Below are 25569 nucleotides of genomic sequence, written 5' to 3'. Positions count from 1 at the left end.
AATGGGCATCATGATCTTTGAACCATAGTTCTGTTCCCGCTGGTATGGGTATATATAAAAGCTAGGTTTTGTCGCGTTTTGTTCAGTTTTCGGTTTTCGTTGTTTTTTTTTTTGTTTTTTTTGGTTTTTTTTTTGTTATTCCGTGTAATGCACTTATCAGTGTTTTCCGCGGGGACGGGAGTGCAGAGAAATTGATCGGACATCGTATTCCGGCAGCTGCAAATTTGATCGCTACACGCCCAACAGGTGGGGATTTGACAATGTCGCAAAATAGTAATTTTTGTTTAGTATATGTACATTATACTTGCAATTTTCCGTTCAGTTCAGCTTCGGCATGCAGATTCAAGCATCGGAATGGATCGATTTTGGTGCAACAATATGATACAATACAGTGTTCGAAATAATCGGTGGCAATGGTGGCATTTGCCACCAAAACCTGTCAATCTGCCACCAATTTTTTTTTCTGGTGGTATTTTTCTACCACTAAATTTTGGGTCATCATGTCATCGATCCTACGGCTTGAATGAAGGAACACTGAAGGAAGACGCGTTGTCTGACGGCGGAAAAACTCGTTAGCAAAATAAAACAAACTAATTGCGACATTTGTGCATGAATGAAAACATAGCGTGAATCCAAACTTGTGATTGGCTAATCTCCATATCGATGACAGCAGCTTTTGTACACTTGACATGTTGTTGCCCTCTGTGATAGCTGCATATGCAGTCATACGGCACAAGATAAAAGCATGTTGTGACATTTTGAAAATACAGCAAAACCGCAGCCTGCGTGATTTAATAATAATAAATACTTGCAATTCATTAACCAGTACAGGGCTCAACAATTCCTATCGCCCGACGCCGGGCCGTGCTGGTGAATTTTGCGTTCGGGCAAGTATAAAATCAATATGCTTCCCGTCCGATGGGCAAGTGCACCAGCGGTTGAATTAACTAAGCTCTGGACAATTCAAGCTTCAAAAGGTAGTTCATTACGTCTGTACACGCCTACAATCATTTTAAGTCCTTCAACTCTGAGAATTTTTTTTTCTGAAACCCTTGAAAATCCGCCCGACATCGCTAAATAATTGTTGTTGCTGTTGTAAAACATAAAAAAGTCGTAAAATTAGAGTTTTGCGACATGTTCTCTCCAACATACGTGGAGTCAACTGACTGTTTTCTATGTTTGCCGTAAAGTGGTATGCCCTTGACAGTGGTTGCCATTCTCTTTGTGCAAGTGTATGACGGTCGACTTCACTCGAGAGTGTAATTGCACCTTGCATTGTGCTTGGTAAATGGATGTAAACTTTATTTGGAGCCATGGATCTCGGCAATGCTTAGTGTGAAACGCATTAATCAACCCTCGGTTGAAAAAGTACAAGTTTACATCGTAATCGAAACGGGCTCAGTCGACCAAGGAGGCCACATATTGCAGCTACGTAGTGCGTGAGATGCAGACAGTTTCAAATTACGTGACCTTGGTTGTTAGGAATCGGCTCTCACTTAGTTAGAGAAAACAAATCTGCACTGAAGAGTAACGAAAACGAAATAGTCCGTGGGCTAGAGGGGGTCTACGTGCACCCCCCCCCACAGGATAACAAACCTGTATTTTTCAGAACCCTTGGGATCCCTAGAATACGAAATGGAATTTTAACAGGAAAAATATAGGGACGCAATAGCTGTTATGGTCATGTTTTGAAGGGTACCGCAAAATCACGATTTTCCAAGCCAAATGCATTTCGTCAAATCTGTCTTCTTGTAAGTCATGTGCTGAGCTCATTTTTTAACATAACCTCACTTGTTTGGTATCATTAAGAAAGGGAATTATTCTTCTTTAAGATGACATATTGCATTATGCAATATCTTCTACAGTTTTCGTCAAATATAACCAAAACTTACCCCTTACCCAAAATTTAACATTGCAATTACAGTAAAACTCAAATTCTACCAATTTTTTAGCTGGGCATAATAAAATATGCATTGCTTTGTCTGCAATCTGTTTTATTTGATACAGGGACATGTCAGAAATATGAAATAGACTTTTAACAGAAAAAATATTGGGAATCTACAGCTGTAACAGTCATATTTTGAAGGGTACCGCAAAGTAACAGTGTTGCAGATTGCATGCATTTTTGTTAAAACTGTCTTCCTATAAGTTATCTGCTGAGCTTGTTTTTGAATATAACCTGGCTTGTTAGGTATCATTAGAAAGATATTTACTAATCTTTGAAATGACATATTGTAACATGCAATATCTTGTGCAGTTTTCATGATATATAACCAAAACTTACCCCATACCCCAAAGTTTACATTGAAAATTTCAGTCATAGCTAAAACCAAATTCTACCATTGTTTTAGCTTGACACAAAAAATATGGCCGTTTTTGCTATGAAATCTATTTATTTGGTACAAGGACATGTCAGAAATATGAAATAGACTTTTAACAGAAAAAATATTGGGAATCTACAGCGTAACAGTCATATTTTGAAGGGTACCGCAAAGTAACAGTGTTGCAGATTTGCATGCATTTTTGTTAAATTTGTCGTCTTATAAGTTATCTGCTGAGCTTGTTTTTGGATATAACCTGACTTGTTAGGTATCATTAGAAAGCTAATTTACTAATCTTTGAAATGACATATTGTAACATGCAATATCTTGTGCAGTTTTCATGATATATAACCAAAACTTACCCCATACCCCAAAGTTTACATTGAAAATTTCAGTCATAGCTAAAACCAAATTCTACCATTGTTTTAGCTTGACACAAAAAATATGGCCGTTTTTGCTATGAAATCTATTTTATTTGGTACAGGGACATGTCAGAAATATGAAATAGACTTTTAACAGAAAAAATATTGGGAATCTACAGCTGTAACAGTCATATTTTGAAGGGTACCGCAAAATCATAGTGTAGCAGATTTGCATGCATTTTTGTTAAATTTGTCTTCCTATAAGTTATCTGCTGAGCTTGTTTTTGGATATAACCTGGCTTGTTAGGTATCATTAGAAAGATAATTTACTAATGTTTAGAATGACATATTGTAACATGCAATATCTTGTGTAGTTTTCATGATATATAACCAAAACTTACCCATACCCCAAAGTTTACATTGAAAATTTCAGTCATAGCTAAAACCAAATTCTACCATTTTTTAGCTTGACACAAAAAATCTGGCTGTGTTTGCTATGAAATCTATTTTATTTGGTACAAGGACATGTCAGAAATATGAAATAGACTTTTAACAGAAAAAATATTAGGACTCTACAGCTGTTGCGGTCATATTTTGAAGGGTGCCGCAAAATCACAGTGTTGCAGATTTGCATGCATTTTGTTAAATTTGTCGTCTTATAAGTTATCTGCTGAGCTTGTTTTTGAATATAACCTGGCTTGTCAGGTATCATTAGAAAGATAATTTACTAATGTTTAGAATGACATATTGTAACATGCAATATCTTGTGTAGTTTTCATGATATATAACCAAAACTTACCCCATACCCCAAAGTTTACATTGAAAATTTCAGTCATAGCTAAAACCAAATTCTACCATTTTTTAGCTTGACACAAAAAATCTGGCTGTGTTTGCTATGAAATCTATTTTATTTGGTACAAGGACATGTCAGAAATATGAAATAGACTTTTAACAGAAAAAATATTAGGACTCTACAGCTGTTGCGGTCATATTTTGAAGGGTGCCGCAAAATCACAGTGTTGCAGATTTGCATGCATTTTTGTTAAATTTGTCGTCTTATAAGTTATCTGCTGAGCTTGTTTTTGAATATAACCTGGCTTGTCAGGTATCATTAGAAAGATAATTTACTAATGTTTAGAATGACATATTGTAACATGCAATATCTTCAGTAGTTTTCATGATATATAACCAAAACTTACCCCATACCCCAAATTTACATTGAAAATGCAGTCATAGCTAAAACCAAATTCTACCAATTTTTTAGCTTGACACAAAAAATATGGCCGTTTTTGCTATGAAATCTATTTGATTTTGTACAGGAACATATCAGAATATGAAATAGACTTTTAACAGAAAAAATATTGGGAATCTACAGCTGTAACAGTCAGATTTTGAAGGGTACAGGAAAATCTCAGTATTCCTGACTTGTGTGCATTTTTGTTGAATCTATCGTCTTTTAAGTCATCTGCTGAGCTTCTTATAGAATATAATGTAAGTTGTTAGGTATCATTAGTAAGATTATTTACTAGTCTTTAAAATGACATAATGTAACATGCAATATCTTGTACAGATTTTTATGAAATATGACCAAAACTTACCCCATACCCCAAAATTTACATCGAAAACTACTGTCATAGCTAATGTCAAATTCAAGCAATTTTTTACGCAGACATAAAAAATTAGACAATTTTTTGTATAAATCTGTTTTATTTTGTATTTTGCCATATCAGAAATATGAAATGAACTTTTAACAGAAAAATATTAGGATTCTATAGCTGTAACAGCTGTATTTTTAAGGGTACAGCAAAATCTCAGTATTCCTGATTCGTATGTGTTTTTTGTTAAATCTGTCATCTTATAAGTCGTCTACTAAGCTTGTTATTGATTATAACTGGGTTTGTTTAGTATCATTGAAAAGGTAATTGAATATTCTTTACAATGACATATTGTAACAGGCAGTATCTTGTATATTTTACATGGAATATGACCAAAACGTACCCCATACCCCAAGGTTTATATTGAAAGTACTGTCATACATAACGTGATCAAATTCCGTGAATTTTTAGCTAGACATGATAAAAATAGCTCTGTTTCGGTATTAAATCTGTTGTATATGGTACTGGGTCATGTCAGAAATGTGAAATAGACTTTAACAGAAAAATATTTGGACTGTATGGTTGTAACAGCCATATTTTGAAGGGAAATGCAAAATCGCAGTACCGCAAACTGGCACCTTTTGTTAAATTCTTCTTCTTGTAAGTCATCTGCTGAACTTATTTTGTGACACAACCTGGCTTGTGAGGTATCATTAGTAGGGCAATTTATTTTTCTTTAAGATGACATATTGTTATACACAATGTCACTCATAGTTTTCCTGGAATATGGTCAAACTTTACCCCATACCCAAAAAGTTCAAATCGCAAATTACGGCTTATCTTAAATTCTACCATTTTTGCTGCACATAATACAAAAGGCAATTCTTGTTTAAAATCTGATTTATTTGTTACAAAAGTATGTCACAAGTATAAAATTAACTTATAACGGGAAGATGATACAATTAGTAGCCATTTGGATCATTTTTGGAGGGGAACCCATATATTGCGAATGTATGTGTTTCGGCAAATTTGCCCTGATACCTGGGTACCCTTCCAAATATGATCCAAAAGGCTACAAAATCATATTATGTTCCTGTTAAAAGATAGTTTCATATTTGTGACATACTTTTTTAACAAAATCACAGATTTCATAGATTGCATACAAGCATTGCCTTTGGTATATAAAGTTAATAAATTGTAAAAAAAGGTAGAGTTTCAGATTTGCAGTAATTTGCTGTGTAAACCTTGGGTATGGGGTAAGTTTTGGTCCTATTTCATGAAACCTAAACAAGACATCGCATATTACGATATGTCATTTTAAAGACTAGTAAATTACCTTTCTATTGATACCTAACAAGCCAGGTTATGTCAAAAATCAAGCTCAGCAGTGACTTATAAGAAGACACATTTAACGAAAAAGCAAGCGAGTTGGCAATACTGTGATTTTGCGAGACCCTTCAAAATATGACTGTTACAGCTGTAGAGTCCCAATATATTTTCTGTTAAAAGTCTATTTCATATTTCTGACATTCCTCAGTACCAAATAAAAGATTGATATAAAGCATTGCCTTATTTGTTATGTCTAGCTAGAAAATTGGTAGAATTTGACGATAGCTACGAAAGTAATTTTCGATATAAACTTTGTGGTATGGGGTAAGTTTTCGTCATATTCCATGAAAACTATATCAGACATGGCATATAACAATATGTCATTTAAAACAGTAGTAAATTAGCTTTTTAATGATACCAAATAAACATGGTTATGTAATAAAATAAGCGCAGCAGAAGACCTACAATGGGACAAAGTTAACAAAAGCACATATGAGTCTGCACTGCTGTGATTTTGCAGTATTCCACAGAATATGCCTGTTACAGCCATAGAATACCAATATTCTTTTCTTCTGTTAAAAGTCTATTTCATATTTCTGACATGTTTCTGTACCAAATAAAATATATTTAATAGCAAAAATGGCCAGATGTTATATGTCTAGGTAAAAAATGGTAGAATTTAGTTTAGCTATGACTGAAATTTTCAATGTAAACTTTGGGGTATGGGGTAATTTTGGTTATATATCATGAAAACTACACAAGATATTGCATGTTACAATATGTCATTCTAAACATTAGTAAATTAGCTTTCTAATGATACCTAACAAGCCAGGTTATATCCAAAAACAAGCTCAGCAGATAACTTATAGAAGACAAATTTAACAAAAATGCATGCAAATCTGCTACACTATGATTTTGCGGTACCCTTCAAAATATGACTGTTACAGCTGTAGATTCCCAATATTTTTTCTGTTAAAAGTCTATTTCATGTTTCTGATATATCTCTGTACCAAATAAAACAGATTTAATAGCAAAAAAGGCCATATTTTTTGTGTCAAGCTAAAAAATGGTAGAATTTGGTTTTAGCTATGACTGAAATTTTCAATGTAAACTTTGGGGTATGGGGTAAGTTTTGGTTATATATCATGATAACTACACAAGATATTGCATGTTACAATATGTCATTCTAAACATTAGTAAATTATCTTTCTAATGATACCTAACAAGCCAGGTTATATTCAAAAACAAGCTCAGCAGATAACTATAGGAAGACAAATTAAACAAAAATGCATGCAAATCTGCAACACTGTTACTTTGCGGTACCTTCAAAATATGACTGTTACAGCTACAGATTCCCAATATTTTTTCTGTTAAAAGTCTATTTCATATTTCTGACATGTCCCTGTACCAAATGAAATAGATTTCATAGCAAAAACGGCCATATTTTTTGTGTCAAGCTAAAACAATGGTAGAATTTGGTTTTAGCTATGACTGAAATTTTCAATGTAAACTTTGGGGTATGGGGTAAGTTTTGGTTATATATCATGAAAACTACACAAGATATTGCATGTTACAATATGTCATTCAAAGATTAGTAAATTATCTTTCTAATGATACCTAACAAGCCAGGTTATATTCAAAAACAAGCTCAGCAGATAACTTATAGGAAGACAGTTTTAACAAAAATGCATGCAAATCTGCAACACTGTTACTTTGCGGTACCCTTCAAAATATGACTGTTACAGCTGTAGATTCCCAATATTTTTTCTGTTAAAAGTCTATTTCATATTTCTGACATGTCCCTGTATCAAATAAAACAGATTGCAGACAAAGCAATGCATATTTTATTATGCCCAGCTAAAAAATTGGTAGAATTTGAGTTTTACTGTAATTTGCAATGTTAAATTTGGGGTAAGGGGTAAGTTTTGGTTATATTTGACGAAAACTGTAGAAGATATTGCATAATGCAATATGTCATCTTAAAGAAGAATAAATTCCCTTTCTAATGATACCAAACAAGTGAGGGTTATGTAAAAAATGAGCTCAGCACATGACTTACAAGAAGACAGATTTGACGAAAATGCATTTGGCTTGGAAAATCGTGATTTTGCGGTACCTTCAAAACATGACCATAACAGCTATTGCGTCCCTATATTTTTCTGTTAAAATTCCATTTCGTATTCTAGGGATCCCAAGGGTCTGAAAAATACAGGTTTGTTATCCTGTGGGGGGGGGGGGTGCACGTAGACCCCCTCTAGCCCACGGACTAAAACTTGAATCTGCTTTCTTCACGAATACATTTATCAAAATAAAACTTTGAAGACGGCTGTGCTCAGTGAGTGAACGTGTAAACAGGTAAAAGGGTTGCAGATGTACATGTGCGTATGCATTGGCAGATAAACACTAGCAGAGTAGTTGTTTGTGATCTCAGCTTGATAATAAAGAGCAGCAGCCAGCCCCGGCAGCCAGTCAAGCACATTGTAAATTAAAGACATTATTTAATGGAGAAAATCTGAAAGTCACACAATCTTATTGATCTTATCCAAAGATGTAATGAAACTTTAATAAGGCAATGTATCAAAATTCATTTGATTGGACTTCTTGAAGTACATTGTTATATTTACTAACACATTTATGATGACCATGTAACTCTGATTTAAAACTTGTACAAATGAAATTCTGTTATTGGCCTTTATGTTGAAAGTGAATGTGATATTTGTAACTTAATTTGATATGACTTCTAAGCTTCAGCAGCTATACTTACTTTAAGTCATGCTTGAAGTTTATGAGTATCTCATATTATAATTAGCTAAATTAAGCCATCAACAAAACTGAATGGAGTGAATTTGATCCAAGTTTCGTTACATATATGCTTTTGCTTAATGAGCATGCCATGAGTCATCATACTTACATTTTGCTATATTTTTTTGAATACATTTTTGAAAGTTTCATGAGTTTCCCCATATCATAATTAGTTCATTTGCATATATTTGCAATATTTTTGATATGTATCCCTTTTTCTCTCAACAGATTTCTGAAGGGCTGACCATAATTAATAACCAATTATAGCCCATGGCATTCACCTCCAGGGAGCACAGAAACGATAGTGAAAGATGTCAACTGTCAATCACACCAAATTCACTTACTTTGACTTGGTCATGTCATTGCTCCTACACAATTTGAAATGCATAACAGTCCAACAGAACAACCCATCTTGAATCATTCTTGTCACAACTCAAATTATTTCCAAAGTTGCACTTCAAAAGTCTTACTTTATCTAACTTTATTGTAATTGTTGTGTACATTCCTGAGTTGTTCTTTGTCATTGTATAGTGTAACTTGAAAAATGCGCATTGTTTGTTCATTTTATTAAAATTGTCTTGCTTCATTTACTCTAGTAAAAGAGTTATTAAAACTCATGTGTCATGTAATCATTGTCAATGGAAATATTTTGGTCTGTCATTATTTATATACGCTCGTGTAACTTCAGAGACCCCATGCTTGCTTTTATAACATAGAACGCAAATCCTATTTTTTTGTAAATTTATGTAGTGACAAATTCTATTATTCGATTAAACTTGCATTTTTCAACTATTTCGCGTGGGCAACTTAAGTTTTACTTTGATTGATTTTGTAAAACATCGTATAACTAATTTGCATATTTAGCAAGCTTTTCTAGATAGGGATATATATTTATTGATTTCATCTAAGTCGATGAAAGCTGTTATGTACATTGAAAAATTTATGATAAACTATTTATAAAGGTTGTTCAGCAATTTTACATTAACAAATTACTAATTTGCATATTTAACTAACTTTCCGAAGAACGGATATAAGACTGGAAGGACTCCAAAACAGGTTATGAAACTTGCTAAGTATAGTGATGAGACAAATATGTTGAATAAGTGAAATATTTTTGCATTTTCATGTAACCTTATTCATAATTCGTATATCTAATGAGTTTTCAAAGTTTGGCATATAGCTTGAAGCCAGAACCCTAGCTTGAGGGACTATAGCTAGAGGACTATAGCTTGAAGCTATAGTCCCTCGTTCCTTCGGCACTCGCAACTGCTCTCGGAACGTTCAATCGCGCCTTCGGCGCTGAGCTTGCGATTCCCACACCGTTGTATGTGCGAGACACTACGTCAGTAAGAGACAGAAAGGACACTGGACTGTCGACAGTCTAAGTAATTACCTTGTGATTAGATAGCGTCGGATTTTGTGATAATTTGTGTTTTTGCTATAAATATGGAGCGGTAGAGTTGATTAGATAGATTTTGGGGATTTATCTGTACACTGTCTATTTCTTTTGTTTTGTAAACTTTGTCAAAATGCGCTGCAATTAAGCCATTAGCAAGAGAGGGACTTATTTACGTAGACAATGTCTGGCTGAAATCAATTCCCTGGAGGTTGTCTTCTAGGAGTTTAGGCTGTCAAAACATATAGGTTATTGTAATAAGAACAATAGTCTTTGCATTGTTTTATTCCTTTTTGTTAATTTCACTATAACTTAGTTGATATCATATAGGGCTCAGCCCTAAGTGTCGCGCCAGGTGTTAAGTATAGGATAAAGCCCGAGTACGTGGGCTCTTCTGGTATATAAAGTCCAACCCAACGAGAAAATGTCGAGGCCGCTGGCCGAGACATTTTATCGTAGGGTTGGACTTTATATACCAGAAGAACCCGAGTACGAGGGTTTTATCCGACTTACAAACTATCACCCCTAACTGATATATTTTCGTTTTCAATGTGTTTACGTCAACCGTCCCCTTTGTCAATGGAACATGTTTACTATAGGATACGAATTAAAACTTTTATTTGTGAAATAGTCTTCCAATGTAATGGAACTTCCTATAAATGCCCTAAGGCACATTATTTTATGTTTGTACCACCGCAGATTTTGTGTTGCAGCTGGTTTCCGCTGTGTTACCAAATTTGAATATTAGGAAAAAACGTACCAGATGTCCACAGAATATGACATGTTCACTTTTGATTGGACAGTACTTACTAAGGCGCTGTCATTCGTTTCTGGATTTGGTGACCAAGGCTTTAAGAGTAAATAAAACACCCTGAATTGAGCACTCTGATTGGTCAATCAACAGTAGATAGTTTTTAATATCAGAAATGCTATTAGTATTAATTGATCATTAGTTATAGTAAAGGATAAAATAGAATTAATTAGTACTTGCTATATACGTTTGTACGACCACTATGGCCAGTTTATCCTCTGATGAAAAAGTGGTTCTAGAACAGTTACCACCCAGAAAAATACCTTCTGGACAATCACCACCAGACATTTACCCCTCGGCAAATTACCACCAACATTTACCACCGAGACATTTACCCCCAAAGACACTTACCACCCTGATATTTACCCTAATACTATTATAAAGACAATATTGCTTGATGTCAAATAGGAAATGATGAAAAAAGAAGGTTCCCGAAAAAACGTGAAGACTGCGTTTGCATTCTTTTCTAGTTCTGTCTCCTGCTTGGCGCCACATGATCTACCTTTGCTATGCCTGGCAAGTGTTAGCATACATTCTCATTTTCACCTTTTCTAATTTTTACCCTATGCCTATCAGGGAAGCGAACCCGGATGCCCGACACTAAAGACGACCCTCTCTCTAACAACTACGCCACGAAGAATTGTCTGCCGCTGTCTTCCAATTGAAAGCTGAAAACTAGTTTTCCGTCTAAAAACTGGCAATGTTTGTATCTAGTTATTGACACAGAGGGCGCTTTTCTAAATTTTAATCCCTGCATTCTTTGCGTATGTCTTCGTTCATTTCAGAAAATAGTATCCACCTTTTTATCTAAATTAATTTTTATAATTTATACCAAAATTGAGGTTCTTTATCCAGAATATACACCCCTGTATCATTCCAGTTAACTATTGCTACCATATTTAACTATAGATTCTCTGCTTTTTGAAAATATATAGTGTGAGGGGGTTTCCTTTTCATCTTATATTGGAAATATTTCTTTGAAAGAACTGTGTGTTCAACATGCAGCTTCGCCATAAAGGAAAGGTTCCTGTCCAAATTGCGGGCCCAGGTAGGGGGTTCTTAACAAAGCAAATGATCCATTTTTCCAGTCGTCACACCAGATTTTAATTCGATGCCCGTTTCTCGTCAACCTTAAAAGCAAATGGTTTATTCATAAATTTTCGGACATTTTATCCTTGTAAATATATTACTATCACAAAGAATATTGGAATGCCAAACTAAATTATTCAATCCTTGTATATAAATGTTTATTACATTAAAATAGCGATTTCCTGACTTTTTACATATCAGTTAGGTTATAAGTCGATGGACCGAAATAACGTTTCGATCAACGTTAGATATTGCTGAAATTTAAATAATACTGGGAAGTTAAAAATTAAAACAAATAATACAAAGAGTTCGCTCGCCGCCTCTCTTGCCAAATATCATTGAAACAGTTCTGTTTTCTTGCCTCACTACTTATCAAACTGCTGCTTGTGATATTGAATATGCTGATATCTTAACTGCATGAAAACCCAATAATACTTACTGTATTAGCAAGGAAAAATACTATTTTATTTCTGAAAAAAAAAATGTCTGTATATTGCCTGTATTTTAACTGTATAGTGCAAGTACAGATGCATATAATCTTGTTTGTATTCAGCAAGCCTGTATCCATGTGGACTCATGTGAATTCACGTGTATTATTCTATAATACGGGCAACTCAATATCTTAAAATTATCTGATTATTGTGCTTTGGTGCAGTGCTTGCTTCTGCATCATGTACAGTGAATTTGAAAATAGCTTGGAATTACAATGTGCTTGATTTATAAGAAAAACGTTTCTGGCGATAGAAAATAACGGCAACTGCATCCATTGGAATGTTCTACTTTGATAGATTTTACAACCAATTAACCCAGTACGACGCGTCCACTGTTCTCACTCACAGAACAGGTGCAGCCAACGAACAATGTACTTTTAAAAGGGTCTTGACTATGACAAGATATATTGTGCATGACAAATAATGTGAAGTGACTAATTTTAAGATGATGAGGAGTATTGATGAGGGTAATTAATTAGCTGTTCATAATTTGCCCTCCCACTGAAATTTTTCGACTTACCTTCCCGCACTCAAACTTCATTTTATCCACTCCCCACTTATTTTGACTGTTTCCCCTCCCGCTGTTATTTTTGAAGCTCCCATGCTCTGGGGCGAAAAAGCGTGCCGATTTGCCCTGCCCTGTAAAAATTACCCTCAAAATTTTGTCATTTCATTTTTCCTGCAACCATGAAGCTACCATACCCTGAGATGAAAAAAAAAACCTGTCGATTTTCCCCTACCCTGTGAAAAAATTTCCCCTGAAAATTAACATTTCCATGCAGACACATACTGCAGTGGCCTTCTATTTGGTTTACATCCCGAATGATATGGATGACTGGCTCCTACATGCGTCTCCTATATAACACGACACCAAAGAAAAGTCTATTTGATTTTCAATGCATATATCCACAGCAAAAGAAAATTAAATATTGTGTGCCCATAGAAATGTTCAGATCTTGTCTCCGCAAGTTTTCTAAAAAGGCGCCCTCTATCGTCACATAAATGTCGACATACGTTGTCGACGTTCTGAGAACAGATCCCCTAGCACAGGCCCTTGCTTGGTCTAAATTTTTTATCGGTTCACCTAACACTACGGCCCAAAGGCGCCGCATTTTGTACGGTGATAGCGTCCCGAATTTTCGCCACACATACGTGAAGTGCGCATTAATCAGAGAGTCAATTTCACCTCCCGCGTCATGTTGAAAATTTCGCCGTCTTTCCTTGCTGCACAGCTAAATATTGATAAATGGGTAACAGGTCCTATTCCCGTATATGTTGCCCTTACAATTATAATATTTGGAAAGAATTTCACATGGGAATTCCAAAACTATGCAAGCGATAACAGCCATATGCAAAATTAAGTTAAAACACAGTTAACAGCAAAACGATCTTCAACTCGTCATTTCATAAAATAGAGGGAAACTCAAAAAATACAACAATAGAGTTTTAGTTACCCTTCATGATATGTGTCATACCAAATATTATAAAAAATAACAGCGAAATGAAAAAGTTAAACTAACGATTTTTTCAGATGTATTTTTCATTTTACGATGTGTCTAGTTAGCTCGATTTCCAATAGAAAACAATGGCGTTTAATGTACTGAACAGACCGTACAACTCTCGCAGGGCTGTAGTTGTGGGTGTCAAATTCCGTAGAGTAGGCTGTCTGTCTGTCTGGATGGATGTAGACATTTTGTGTCCGTAAACCGTTTAAACTGACAAACCGCTTAACATTTGGCATCGAAAGTTTGTCATGCCAAGATTCCCCGGCACAAACGCTGTAGGTTCGAAATCATTTCCATATGAAAAGATACCTTACTTGAGGTGTGAACTGACTGTCAATCGGTGATTGCTCTACAAATATCACGGGTAGTGTCATATTCATAAACCTTGTGATCTTTTGTTCTACTTGATCGGTAGTTTATTTACTCTCTGGGAGTCATAAGCCGTTAATTCGGTAATGCGGAATTTTTCCGCTCTCAGGGGATTAGTCTACCTACATGGTTTGTGCCGGCCAATCCCCTCATGGTGACGGTCTAACTTGGTACACGAAGATGGGGATTTGTTCAAATGAAGTTGATTGGAGGATTCCATCGAGAGTTATTGATTTTAGAATGATTATTTTCCGTATTTTTCTAGGGTTTTCAGATCACGTGACTTAGTGTTTGATTTGGGGGGGGGGGGTGACTGTGAACAGTCTCCATGCATAGCTTCATATAGGACACGGTTGAGAATTGAATATGTAAATAAACATCAATTTACCAAATCGTGCTGTTCTTGTTATTTTTCGTTAAATGTAATATTGGTTATGAGGTTGTCAGACGAGAGCGAAAAGCGTGTCTAGCCGCGATCGACAGCGCGGACGTATACATGATGATGCACATATTATTGTTTCTGATGAAGGCCAAGGCGGGTTTGGCACCTGATCAGTGTTCCCGCTAAGGCTTATTTGCGCGCTAGTTGCGCAGTGTCTCCGATTGCTCTCGCAGTGAAATTTCATGTTTTGCGCAACTTTAGCTGGTTTAGTGTCAGTCATTTCGATCGGTATTAGTTTTGGCAATGATAACTCAGGGCGAAATGTGCGATCTCAGCGCGGATTTAAACGATTTTACTTCCGCGTTTCGAGTTTAGCGCCCGTTGGCGGCGCAGTTGCCACCTACGTTCATTGTACGTTGTGACTACGTATTAGCATATGGACATGGCTAGGGGCTGCCCCTGTGAGGCAATCAGGCGTATCTCATGAGGTCTTCAAATGACCAAGATGAAGTTCAAAGTGTCGCGACAGATAATAAAGTGATCCCGAATCCACTGCTAAACGAAGAGCTGGCATGGTAGGGGACGTTTTTTGACTTCATGGCAGACGACAGTTGGAACATTTCACTTACGACAGTCAGCAACACAGTAACTTGCGAGTGAGTATCGATATATTCACTGAATTTTCAAAACATTTGTGAGATATGTCATTCATTATTCTCACCAAATTTACACGCTTGAGATCGTTTAATAGTAATTTATTTGCACGTTTCATAGCACATAGTGGCACATCATTTGCTAGAATTCAGTCAAGAAGTTTGTAGTAGGATCGGACATACCTACGGACTACAACGTAGTGACGTTACTTACTTATAGTCGGTAACTTGCGAGTGAGTATCGATACATTCACTGAATTTTCAAAATGTGAGATATGTCATTCATTATTCTCGCCAAATTTACACGTTTGAGATCGTTTAGTAGCAACTGATTTGCAAGTTTTGTAGCATATAGTGGCACATCATCTGCTAGAATTCAGTCAAGAAGTTTGTTGTAGGATCGGACATACCTACGTACTACAACGTAGTGACGTTACTGATAGTTAGGCATAGCCCACCAGCTGAAGGCCACTAGCTTGTGATGAAAAGCCCCATCTAAGAGTCAGGACCGCCCACATTGTACCGACTGATCCATTAGCTCAGTTGGTAGAGCATCCGTAATGTCTACGGGGTGTGGGTTCGAGTCCCGCATGGGTCACTTTTCATTCACCACTTTACTTCATATAAAAATTCGTATGGTGAGTCATTTCAAATTTACCCTTCTCTGGCTTTGCATCATTCATAAGATGATCCTCATCACCAATAACTGATTCCTAAGTTGGTGACTTGTGTGCGAGGCCCTGTAGAATCCCGCGGGATCCTTAGGCTGAAAGGTAAGGTGATGAGTTTAGCCGTTTACTCACCATCCACGCACACAGAATGAGTCAGGACCGGCCACATTGTACCGACTGATCCATTAGCTCAGTTGGTAGAGCATCCGTAATGTCTACGGGGGTGTGGGTTCGAGTCCCGTATGGGTCACTTTTCATTCACCACTTTATTATATATATATATATATATATATATATATATATATATAAATATATATATATATATATATATATATATATATATATATATATATATATATATATATATATATATATCGAGCATGTTCAAACACTTAATTTTCAGTTATATCAAGCATGTTCAAACACTTAATATTCAGTTATATATATATATATATATATATATATATATATATATATTATATATATATATATATATATATATATATATATATATATATATATATATATATATATATATATATATATATATATATAAGAACTTGGTAGAGTGCCTCTACGAGTCATGAGGCTTGGTCGTATTGTTAAATACTGGCTCAAATTAATTTGTAGTGATAATGCAACATATATTTAAATGTGTTACAATTACCAAATTGAAATGGCTGAGAAGGGATACAGTTGTTGGGCTTATAATGTTAAACATTTGTTGTTAACTTATGGTTTTGGTATTGTATGGGATATGCAAGCCGTGGGTTACGCATCTTCTTTCTTATCTGCATTTAAGCAAAGATCTTTTGATATTGACTTCCAACAATGGAACACAAACCTTCACAATACTCCAAGTTAGATTCATATCGCCTTTACAAAAACAACCCTGTGCTTGAGAAATATTATGTGTTATTAACTTGGAGATATTTAGAAGAGCATTATGTAAATTTCGAGTGTCGAATCATAACTTGCGTATTGAGAGTGGTCGATTTGAAGTTTGCCAGTTGTGTAATGACAATCAAATAGAAAGCGAGTTTGATTTTTGTTTAGTTTGTCCAGTGTATAATGATATAAGGAAACGTTTTCTTCCGCCTTACTGTCATGACTTACCAACAGAAACGAAGTTTGTGAATCTTCTTAGTTCACAACATCCTAGTGCTATTATCAATTTATGTAAGTTCATCTTTTATAGTTTCAGCCGAAGAGAAAACTTATTATCCACGAGCAATAATGTATAACTGCCCCTAAGTTTGTCTGTATTATTTTTACAAGGATTGTAAGAAAGGCCGGTGGCCTATATTACTGAATAAACATTATATATATATATATATATATATATATATATATATATATATATATATATATATATATATATATATATATATATATATATATATATATATATATATATATATATATATATAATATAATGCATGTGTGAATACATTTGTCCTGTTTATTTGTTGGTGATTTTATTCTAAGTTTTTTGATATTGTATGTTTGTATGTTTGTTTGTTTTTTCTAATTATTTGTCCGTGTTTAGTATTTATTTGTGTTTTTGCATGCTTGTTTAGCATGTTTGTTATATTTGATTAATTATTTGCTTATGTATTTATTTATTTGTTTGTTTGTTTGTTTACCTCCCTGCTCCCCTGTGGTCTACAGACAGGAAATTTTCAGTATATTAATGCGAATTACCCGTTATTTGTTGAGTTTTTGATTTGAATACGTATTCAGCAATTTACAGTTCAGCTTTAGAAAAATATGGATCATGGATGTGTAAAATACTTGAAATTTGACAAAACATTTAAAAAGCTTACGTTATAGACTGCCCTTTTACGTGTTGCTAGGCAGATCAGTTTTGTCATTTTAGCATTTATTATACAAACCTTTGTCTTTATATAATACAATAAAACTTGTATTCAACCACGGACTTTCCTCGTCTTTCTAATTTCACAAGTCAACCATCGCCCGTCAAATAAAAATACAAACTGCACATATCTGCTAACAAATATTTTTGCAAGGAAACTAGAGACCACTATGAGTGAATATGAAGGCATAGGACGTCATGGTGCATTGCAATGCATTTTGGGTAATCAAGGTTAAAATTGTATATAATGCCACCTACGACAGCACATTGCAATGCATTATGGGTAATCTACACGGGACATCCAAGAAGGCCTGACCCCCAAGCTTAAAATTGAACATAGTGCCCCTAGGATGTTAGTCCATGAAAACAAGGACCAAAATGAGTTTCACACCTGGTCTCTATGGCATATTCATAGACTTTCAAAATAGCAACAATTGTTTAGATTTTGCTGCATGACGTGTGCATATTTATGAAGTCACATATAAAAAGGCATTGATAAATGATTTTCAATTCGCCATGCTGTGTGAATTCACTTTTAATTTAAAGTAAATAATAGTTTTAATATCAGATGTAACAGACGCCATTTCTCTGGCAGTTTGTCTAGTATAACAATATATAAAGAACGGCTGCATGGATTTCAGTCAAATTTGATACAGAAGTTTAGTTACCAAATGACCAAAACTCGTCACCTTTCATTCATGCGGGCTACATATTAATAATTTTATCAAAATTCTAATTTATCTGTTACATATTACTTAGGAGAACATCAAAATGACCAAAGTTTGTCATGTACCAAGGTTTACTGCACCAAAAATAAAGTCTCTTGTAAAATATTTGTAATGTTGCTTCGAGTGAGTTGCATCATGACAACTAGTGATTAAGCATACTTCAGTTAGCACAACAACATCAATAATATTCCAAATGAAATTAAAATCACCAAAATAATGTCAAAAATGAGCGACTTTTCCCTTTAATGTGCTTGCATTGCAACTTTTCATGCCTTTGTTCTAAACTCTCACCAAATTAATACTCCTGAATACTGTCACCCGTGCTTCGGCGACTTCGGCGCTATGTTTGAATTTCTCGACGAAACTTGTTTTAGTTGCATTTTATTTTCCGATCGCTGAATTTTTGCTCTTGCCCTCAATAAAATGGCGATCTTACGGCGTTTGCATGTGCAGAATCAGGGTCTTATATTGACTCGTTTTAATCGGTTAGCGTCTCTTAAATTGTACAGACCAAATACCTGTCAAGTTGTTGTAATTTATACCAAATTTTGGCGAATATCAACCATGAAAATTCCAGTAAACTGCAAAAATAACACAGAACAGAGGCGAACGGGCGTAGAGTCTCCACTGTAATCGGGCAGTGAACATATCGATCGATATTCTTTGTCCGAAATTGATACATTGTTGTCTCGCTCACTTGCGTGTAGTTCCCCGTTCACAATGGCGCCAAACTACGCCGAAGTGCGCCAAAATGTGCTGAAGCGTACGTAAAAGTATCACCAAAACTGAAAAAAGTGTCGTCGATTTAATTTCAGTACAGGAAACCAACGGATACCTTGATGTTAAAGTGTATAAGTCAATGTACGGGTTATTGTGGACATGTTTATGACGTGACCTCAGCACACGAGCGCCCGGCACGAGCGGCACCCAAGCAGATTTTCGATCGATAATCTATTGAAAATAAATTGATACAATGTTCGCCGTTGCCAATAGCGACCGGCTGAAAGCGCTGTTCGATAGAAATTATGCTTCGCGGAATACCGTACACTGAGGCATACTTTTGGGCCGTAGTGCAGTGTTATTTTCGTTCATTTTTGGTAATATTACACAGATAGAGATTGCCAAAAGTCATATTCAAGTTACCTATATTTCATTGTTCGAAACTCCCATTCCACCTGCACATTGGGGTACGTTTAGTCACAAAGCACTGATCATGAGTTTATTTTGTAAATTAACATTTTGATGAAATAATTTTTCCTTATTCAAAAAGGTGAGTCAAATACTGTGCAATACTTGTGCGTAAAACAATAGATTAATCTATCCTTGTGAAAGTTATCATTTAACTAATCCCTACAATCAGGGCCAAGTTGCACAATATCTTCATTGTTTGGTATTTTCTATTTTTGATCCAAAGGAAAGATGCAGAAAATTTAAAATTCTATGTAATGCCCTTGGCCATGTTGTTGGCCATTTGGTTAGATAGTAAATCAGCACATGTCAAACCTGTGGAGTTTAAGCCTGTGTACATTTCTATTTACTTACCTTGATATACCAAGAGTGGTTGCAAGTATTTTATGATATTGTTATCCTATGTTTAGAACGAAGAGTAGCTTTAACTTCTAATAATTTATTCTGTATTTTTAATAACTGTAGTATTGTGTATCAATTACAACTTCTTCAACAAACTTTAAGTATACCTATGCAAATTTAGCCTTGGTCACTATGGAAAGTGGAGATCAAGCCAATTGAACATTTTCACAGGGTGGTCACACAAAATAAAGGGTGTCGTCACACAGTCATTTAGAAGACTGAAACCCACCCTCATATAAGGTCATATGTAAATTAGAGGTGATTGTACACACTTTTTAGCATGTTGAAGCAACCTGTAATCCCAAATAAAACCAACGTATTTATTTATTTATTTATTTATTTATTTATTTTTATTTTTTATTTCAGAGGTTTATCACCTTGAGGCATGCAACTTATCTTTCTAAATGTCACACTGGCAACAAGGAGTTATAACTGTACGTATATATCGTATCTTCTATGCATAAAGATAGACGTATCCATCTTTGCAGCTTAACTTCTCAGGTTTAGATCAAAGAAATGATACAAGAGAGAAGGACCATCGTACAAACGGCTGTTTGACAGCAACTGCCTAATTCTGTGGTAATTTCTTTTGGTCCTCAATGAGAAGTTAACCAAGACATTTTGTTTTGTTTTGTTTTTGTTTTTTCAATATTGTTCAAGAACCAGTTTGTTTGGGTTTTTTTTTTTGTTTTTTTTTCATCCTGGACTGCTGCCAGCAAAACTTCAACGGATAACTATCCTTTGATCGTCATTGAAGCTGAAAGTTAACTTTCGACTGAAGTTATTCGCTTTTTGCGCACTACAATGTAATGTTTGCAAACTTGATTCAAATGGTTGGTCATGAAAAGTTGATATTCAAAAACAAATAGGCAATTAAATGTAACTATTTAATGCGTGTACGTAGCGTCCAACCAATTTATTGAAAATTGAAAATTGAAATCACCGTCAAAATGCAATTTTCATTTGAATGAAATAACAACCAATTTTTAATATTCGTTTTTGCAGACAAAATTTTTATTTTACCGATTTTTTGGTACGGTTTTCGCGGCCAATCAATTCCCAAAAATATTAAACAGCCTTTTTGCATAGAAAGCAACATTTGAAATGTTTCAAATCGAAAATTATTTTTCATTTTTATCTTCGTTGAAAAAAAAAACCGATTGACAGCCCGTTTTAAATAAAGCTTCTGCTATTTCATTATTAATGAAACATAATTCTGTTTCGCCTTCTTTATATTTTGAATCCGAAAAGCAATTTTTCAGTAAACACAAATTAAGCTTTAATCAATTAATTGTGTTTCACATGATTCATAAGATTTGAAGACAAAAGTTCCGGTTTACTTTTATTGAACGTTCCTTGTTTTCATATTTTGATTTTAATTCATTTTTTAAAAATTGATGTTGCCATTCTCAACAAAGCATAAAAATAACTTCAAATCTTCAACTTTATTCTATCTTAACATAACGAAAATGGTATTTCCGATTTTTGTAAAATATAAAATATAGAATAATTTTGACATTTGAAGGAGAACAAAAATGATGAGAATCGAAACTCGTTAATACTAAATCATGTACAACTAATTTAAAATGAATTCGCTGTTCATTTTGTCCCTTGCGAAAATTGAAAATTGAAAATGGTAAGTTTCAACCATTTTCATTTTTTTGAAAATGGTCGAAAAACGACTTACATGTTATTTCAATTTCTTTGCTGTTCCTGGCCCTCTACCGGCCAGTGGGCGAGCAGCGATGCGTGCGAGATTTTCGGCTTCCGTCAACGCAAGAACTGCAGTAAATTAAAATGGAGTTGTCTTCCTTAGTCTCTGAAGAGTTTATGCGGAAAAGGGTTGTTTTTGAAGGTAAAACACACCGCGAGATAGCATGTACTTTGAAAGACTTGTTTCCTGATCATAATCTGTCAGGATTAAGCGAGAGATCAGTGCGCAGATTTTGTGAAATACATGAAATTAAGCGACGCCACACGCCGAACAATGACCAATGATTAGTACAACATTTACTGTTAACATAACGAGCACTAGCAACGCTCAAAATATGCCCTTCAACAAAAATCCTTATAAGCGTCTAGAAACTCCGGTCGATGCTGGGTCATGTTAATTATATTAAATATGACACCACACACCGGATCGCTCACTATAGTCAGTCAATAGAGTGGCTAACTCTCTGAACTCTCTCAATAACGAATCTGGCTTCTCCTCCTCGAGGACGAAGATGACTTCATCACACAACCAAGCGGAGGGGATACAAAACAAGAGAGCGACTGATGAAGGAACCCCATTTTTGGTTCCGAAACACCGTTAAGACGAATCACTCAATCAACAAACCGGTTTACCGGGAACCCAGATTACATGACTAGGGTCTAATTCACGTGCCGCGTGCCAGGGACTCGTGAGAAATTGTAGGGAGGGAGGGCCTAATTAAAAAGAGTATACGGAATCTAGGAATTGCGTTAGTTTATACATGCCCGTAGTATATTCAGGCAACACCACAATACCCATCTCAACACTACCTTTATTGCGCCAAACTTACATAAGTCGGGGATTGAAATTGATTAGATGGAATAAAGTCTTTAGAGTTTGATCAATTTCGACACCTCTACATGCAGAGTCTCTGGTAAGCGTCACAGTGGTTAACTGGAAATACATTTGTTTACGCATGGAGGTATAAAGTGAGAGTCGTCTTTTGCCCGTGATTAGGACACCAAGACTGGCCAAGACTGTATCGTGTTTCGAAAATCAATGTTGACCTGGCCTGACACGAGTATGCCTATCGCGTTCATGTTAGGCCTGCCCGCAGCCTATGTGTTGTGGTGGGACTGTGGTTTACTTGCACGCGTGCGAAATACAGCGTTTTGGTAACATTTTGATTGATACAAGTTGGCAGGATGGTGGACTTGTCCACAAAATAAACTTGTTTGCAACGTTTACGCCCATACCAGTCACAGTTCGATGGACACCATAGGACCTAGATATTTGCAATATAGCAACCTTAACATATTGTCTACAAAATCAATGTACGGAATTTTGATTGATCAATTTTTAATGTTAAAAATTTACGTGCAGTGTGATTTTGAAAATTACTGGCCTCCCTCCCTATAATTTCTCTTGAGTCCCTTTCTGCATATGCACGCTGGTCATTCGCTGGTCCCCAGTTCATATAAGGCGGCGTTGAAGCCCGAATGTTGATTTGTTCATGAAAATGAATCAAATTGGAGTGAAAATTCACCTACTTCTGGCTCGCGGCGCGTGGCACGTGAATTAGGCTTACCCCGATTCACCGGTGTCTCGCCATGTATTCCACACAAAATAAATGCAATGATCCTTTTATTCACACACATGTGAATACTAAACAATCTTGGTACAGCCGATGTGTGGAGTAGTCCTACGAGTATGGCGAGAGTGTCCGGCTTTGGCTACGCCGTGGGAGGCGGCGTACCCAAAGCCGGACACTCTCGCCATACTCGTAGGGCCAATGTTTAGAGTTGCCCTCAATTTCCTTTATATCGTCTTTGGTGGCCAGTCTTCCGCAGCACATGCAGTGAGCTGCAGGCAGCGCGGGAACAAGTATGCGTTGCGGAAACTGGAAGTCTCGTACGCATTGATGCTGCTCACCCACTGGCCGGTAGAGGGCCGGGAACAGCAATTCAAATGAGTCGTCTTTCGACCATTTTCAAAAAATGAAAAGGTTGAAACTTACAATTTTCAATTTTCAATTTCTAATTTTCGCACGCACCAAAGTAAAATTGCAAATTCCTCTTAAATCGGTAAGACATGATTTTATTTCAAAGAGTTTCCTTTCTCTTCATTTCGTTTTTCATCAAATACGTACAATGTCCCGTAATAAATTTTACGAATCTTGAAAATAGTACTATTTTTTATTTTAAGATTAGGTAATATTTTGATACTGGTAATGATTTTTTTTTGTTTTGTTGAAAATGAAAACATCATTTTAGGATACAAATTATGATATGAAAACAAGCAACTTTCTTTAAAATAATCCAGAACACGTGATTTTGAAATTTAAGAAATAAAATAGAATTAATAGATTAAATTTCATTTTGTTTTCACTGATAATTGCATTTCGGATTCATAATATGAACAAGGCGAAATAGAGTTATGTTTCACTAATAACCAAATAATAGAAGCTTAAATTGGTCTGTCAATTGGTATTTTCAGTTAAGATGAATATGGAAAATAAAATTCTATTTCAATCATTAAAATAACGCTTTTTGTGCTAAAATGCATTTTAATATTTTTGAGAATTGATTGGCCGCGAAAACCGTACCAAAAAATCGGTAAAATAAAAATTTTGTCAGAAAAAACGAATATTAAAAATTGTTTGTTATTTCATTCAAATTAAAATTGCATTTTGAAGGTGATTTCAATTTTCAATTTTCAATAAATTGGTTGGACGCTACGTACACGCATTCTATTTCTATAAGGCTCGTACTACTGTTGGCATCAATTTTTCGTTTCGATATTATGAGGGGATAGCGCGAACGCAGTCCCCCACTACCAGAAATTATGCACCCGAGTCACCCACATTTTGGGTGATCGCAAGGGTCAACCCGCCCGGAATGCAATGGACAGGCCTCGCTCTGGAGGAACCGGCTTCGTGATCACGATTAACCTCTGTGTCAGGTAAGTATGTCTGTACTGGAAAGACCTTCAGCTTATGAAGTTCTGTGTTGTGGGAAAAGACAACGGTGAGTCTATGGTGAAACGTCGATGCAACGTTGACATCGGCAGGTGTGAACAATATTGTTATTCAAATTTCTGAATATCTTACCTCAGAATCAGACGCAAAGCTGCTGATGTGCAAAGTGTTTGTACCTTTATGAATCTATCGATTTTGCAAGGAAATAAACGAAAGAAAAAGAAAGGAAATCTGTCAAGAAAATCAAACATACAAAGAAGAAAGGACACTCAATATGAAAGTCTCACTTAGCGATATGACTTCAGTCATTAATAGAAGAGTTCAGGGCATGTGTTTGTAATCGTCTTATGTACAACACCATAGTGGCTTCGTAAAAACTAAATAACTAAATTGTACTGTCAGATAAAAACCGTATCGTGTTCAGAGCACAATATGGACTCCACTCCATGGTAGCTTTACATGTAAATGATCAAATTTTTTCGATCGAAAAACAAATACAACATGAAACATGAGAAACTATCACTCGGGGCCTCGGGGACAGATATTCGGACTCTCAAACTTTTACAGATATTTTCTGATATACCTTTTGTGTTGTCATTTTAAAGCTCTCGGTGTAAGAAAACTTTCCACTGTCTTAGTTTTTTTTTTCGAAAATCGAAAATATTATCTTTCTCCATAGAGTTAACACGAGGGTGGCGTCCATTTTGAATTTCAGATATCGGTAAATCTTGGGTATCTTGTTACTCTTGAACCGAAATTTGCACGTGACCTCCGATTTTTATTCGTGATTTTGAAAGAGGATAGTTGAAAGTTTTCTAGAGAAAATTTTGCACAAAAGTTTAAGTCTTCCATTATCGAGGTTCGACTAAACGTATACCATTTAGGACATAAGTTTGTGTCCTAAACCCCAGAGTCGCTCACGTTGATTG

General features: G+C 35.4%; 1 long non-coding RNA gene and 1 other non-coding gene across 2 annotated transcripts in view; both read right to left on the bottom strand.

The window, feature by feature from the left end:
• The window catches only part of LOC139119648 (uncharacterized), a 62776-nt gene that overhangs the window by 14136 nt on the left and 23071 nt on the right, over nucleotides 1-25569 (bottom strand). The window lies entirely within an intron of this gene.
• LOC139124412 (U1 spliceosomal RNA) lies at nucleotides 24468-24632 on the bottom strand. Its single transcript, XR_011549918.1, has one exon. It is a non-coding gene; the product is annotated as a U1 spliceosomal RNA (small nuclear RNA).

The sequence above is a fragment of the Ptychodera flava genome, chromosome 2 (genome assembly GCF_041260155.1).
Source record: "Ptychodera flava strain L36383 chromosome 2, AS_Pfla_20210202, whole genome shotgun sequence".
Lineage (NCBI taxonomy): Eukaryota > Metazoa > Hemichordata > Enteropneusta > Ptychoderidae > Ptychodera > Ptychodera flava.
This window is presented reverse-complemented; position numbering and strand designations above follow the sequence as displayed.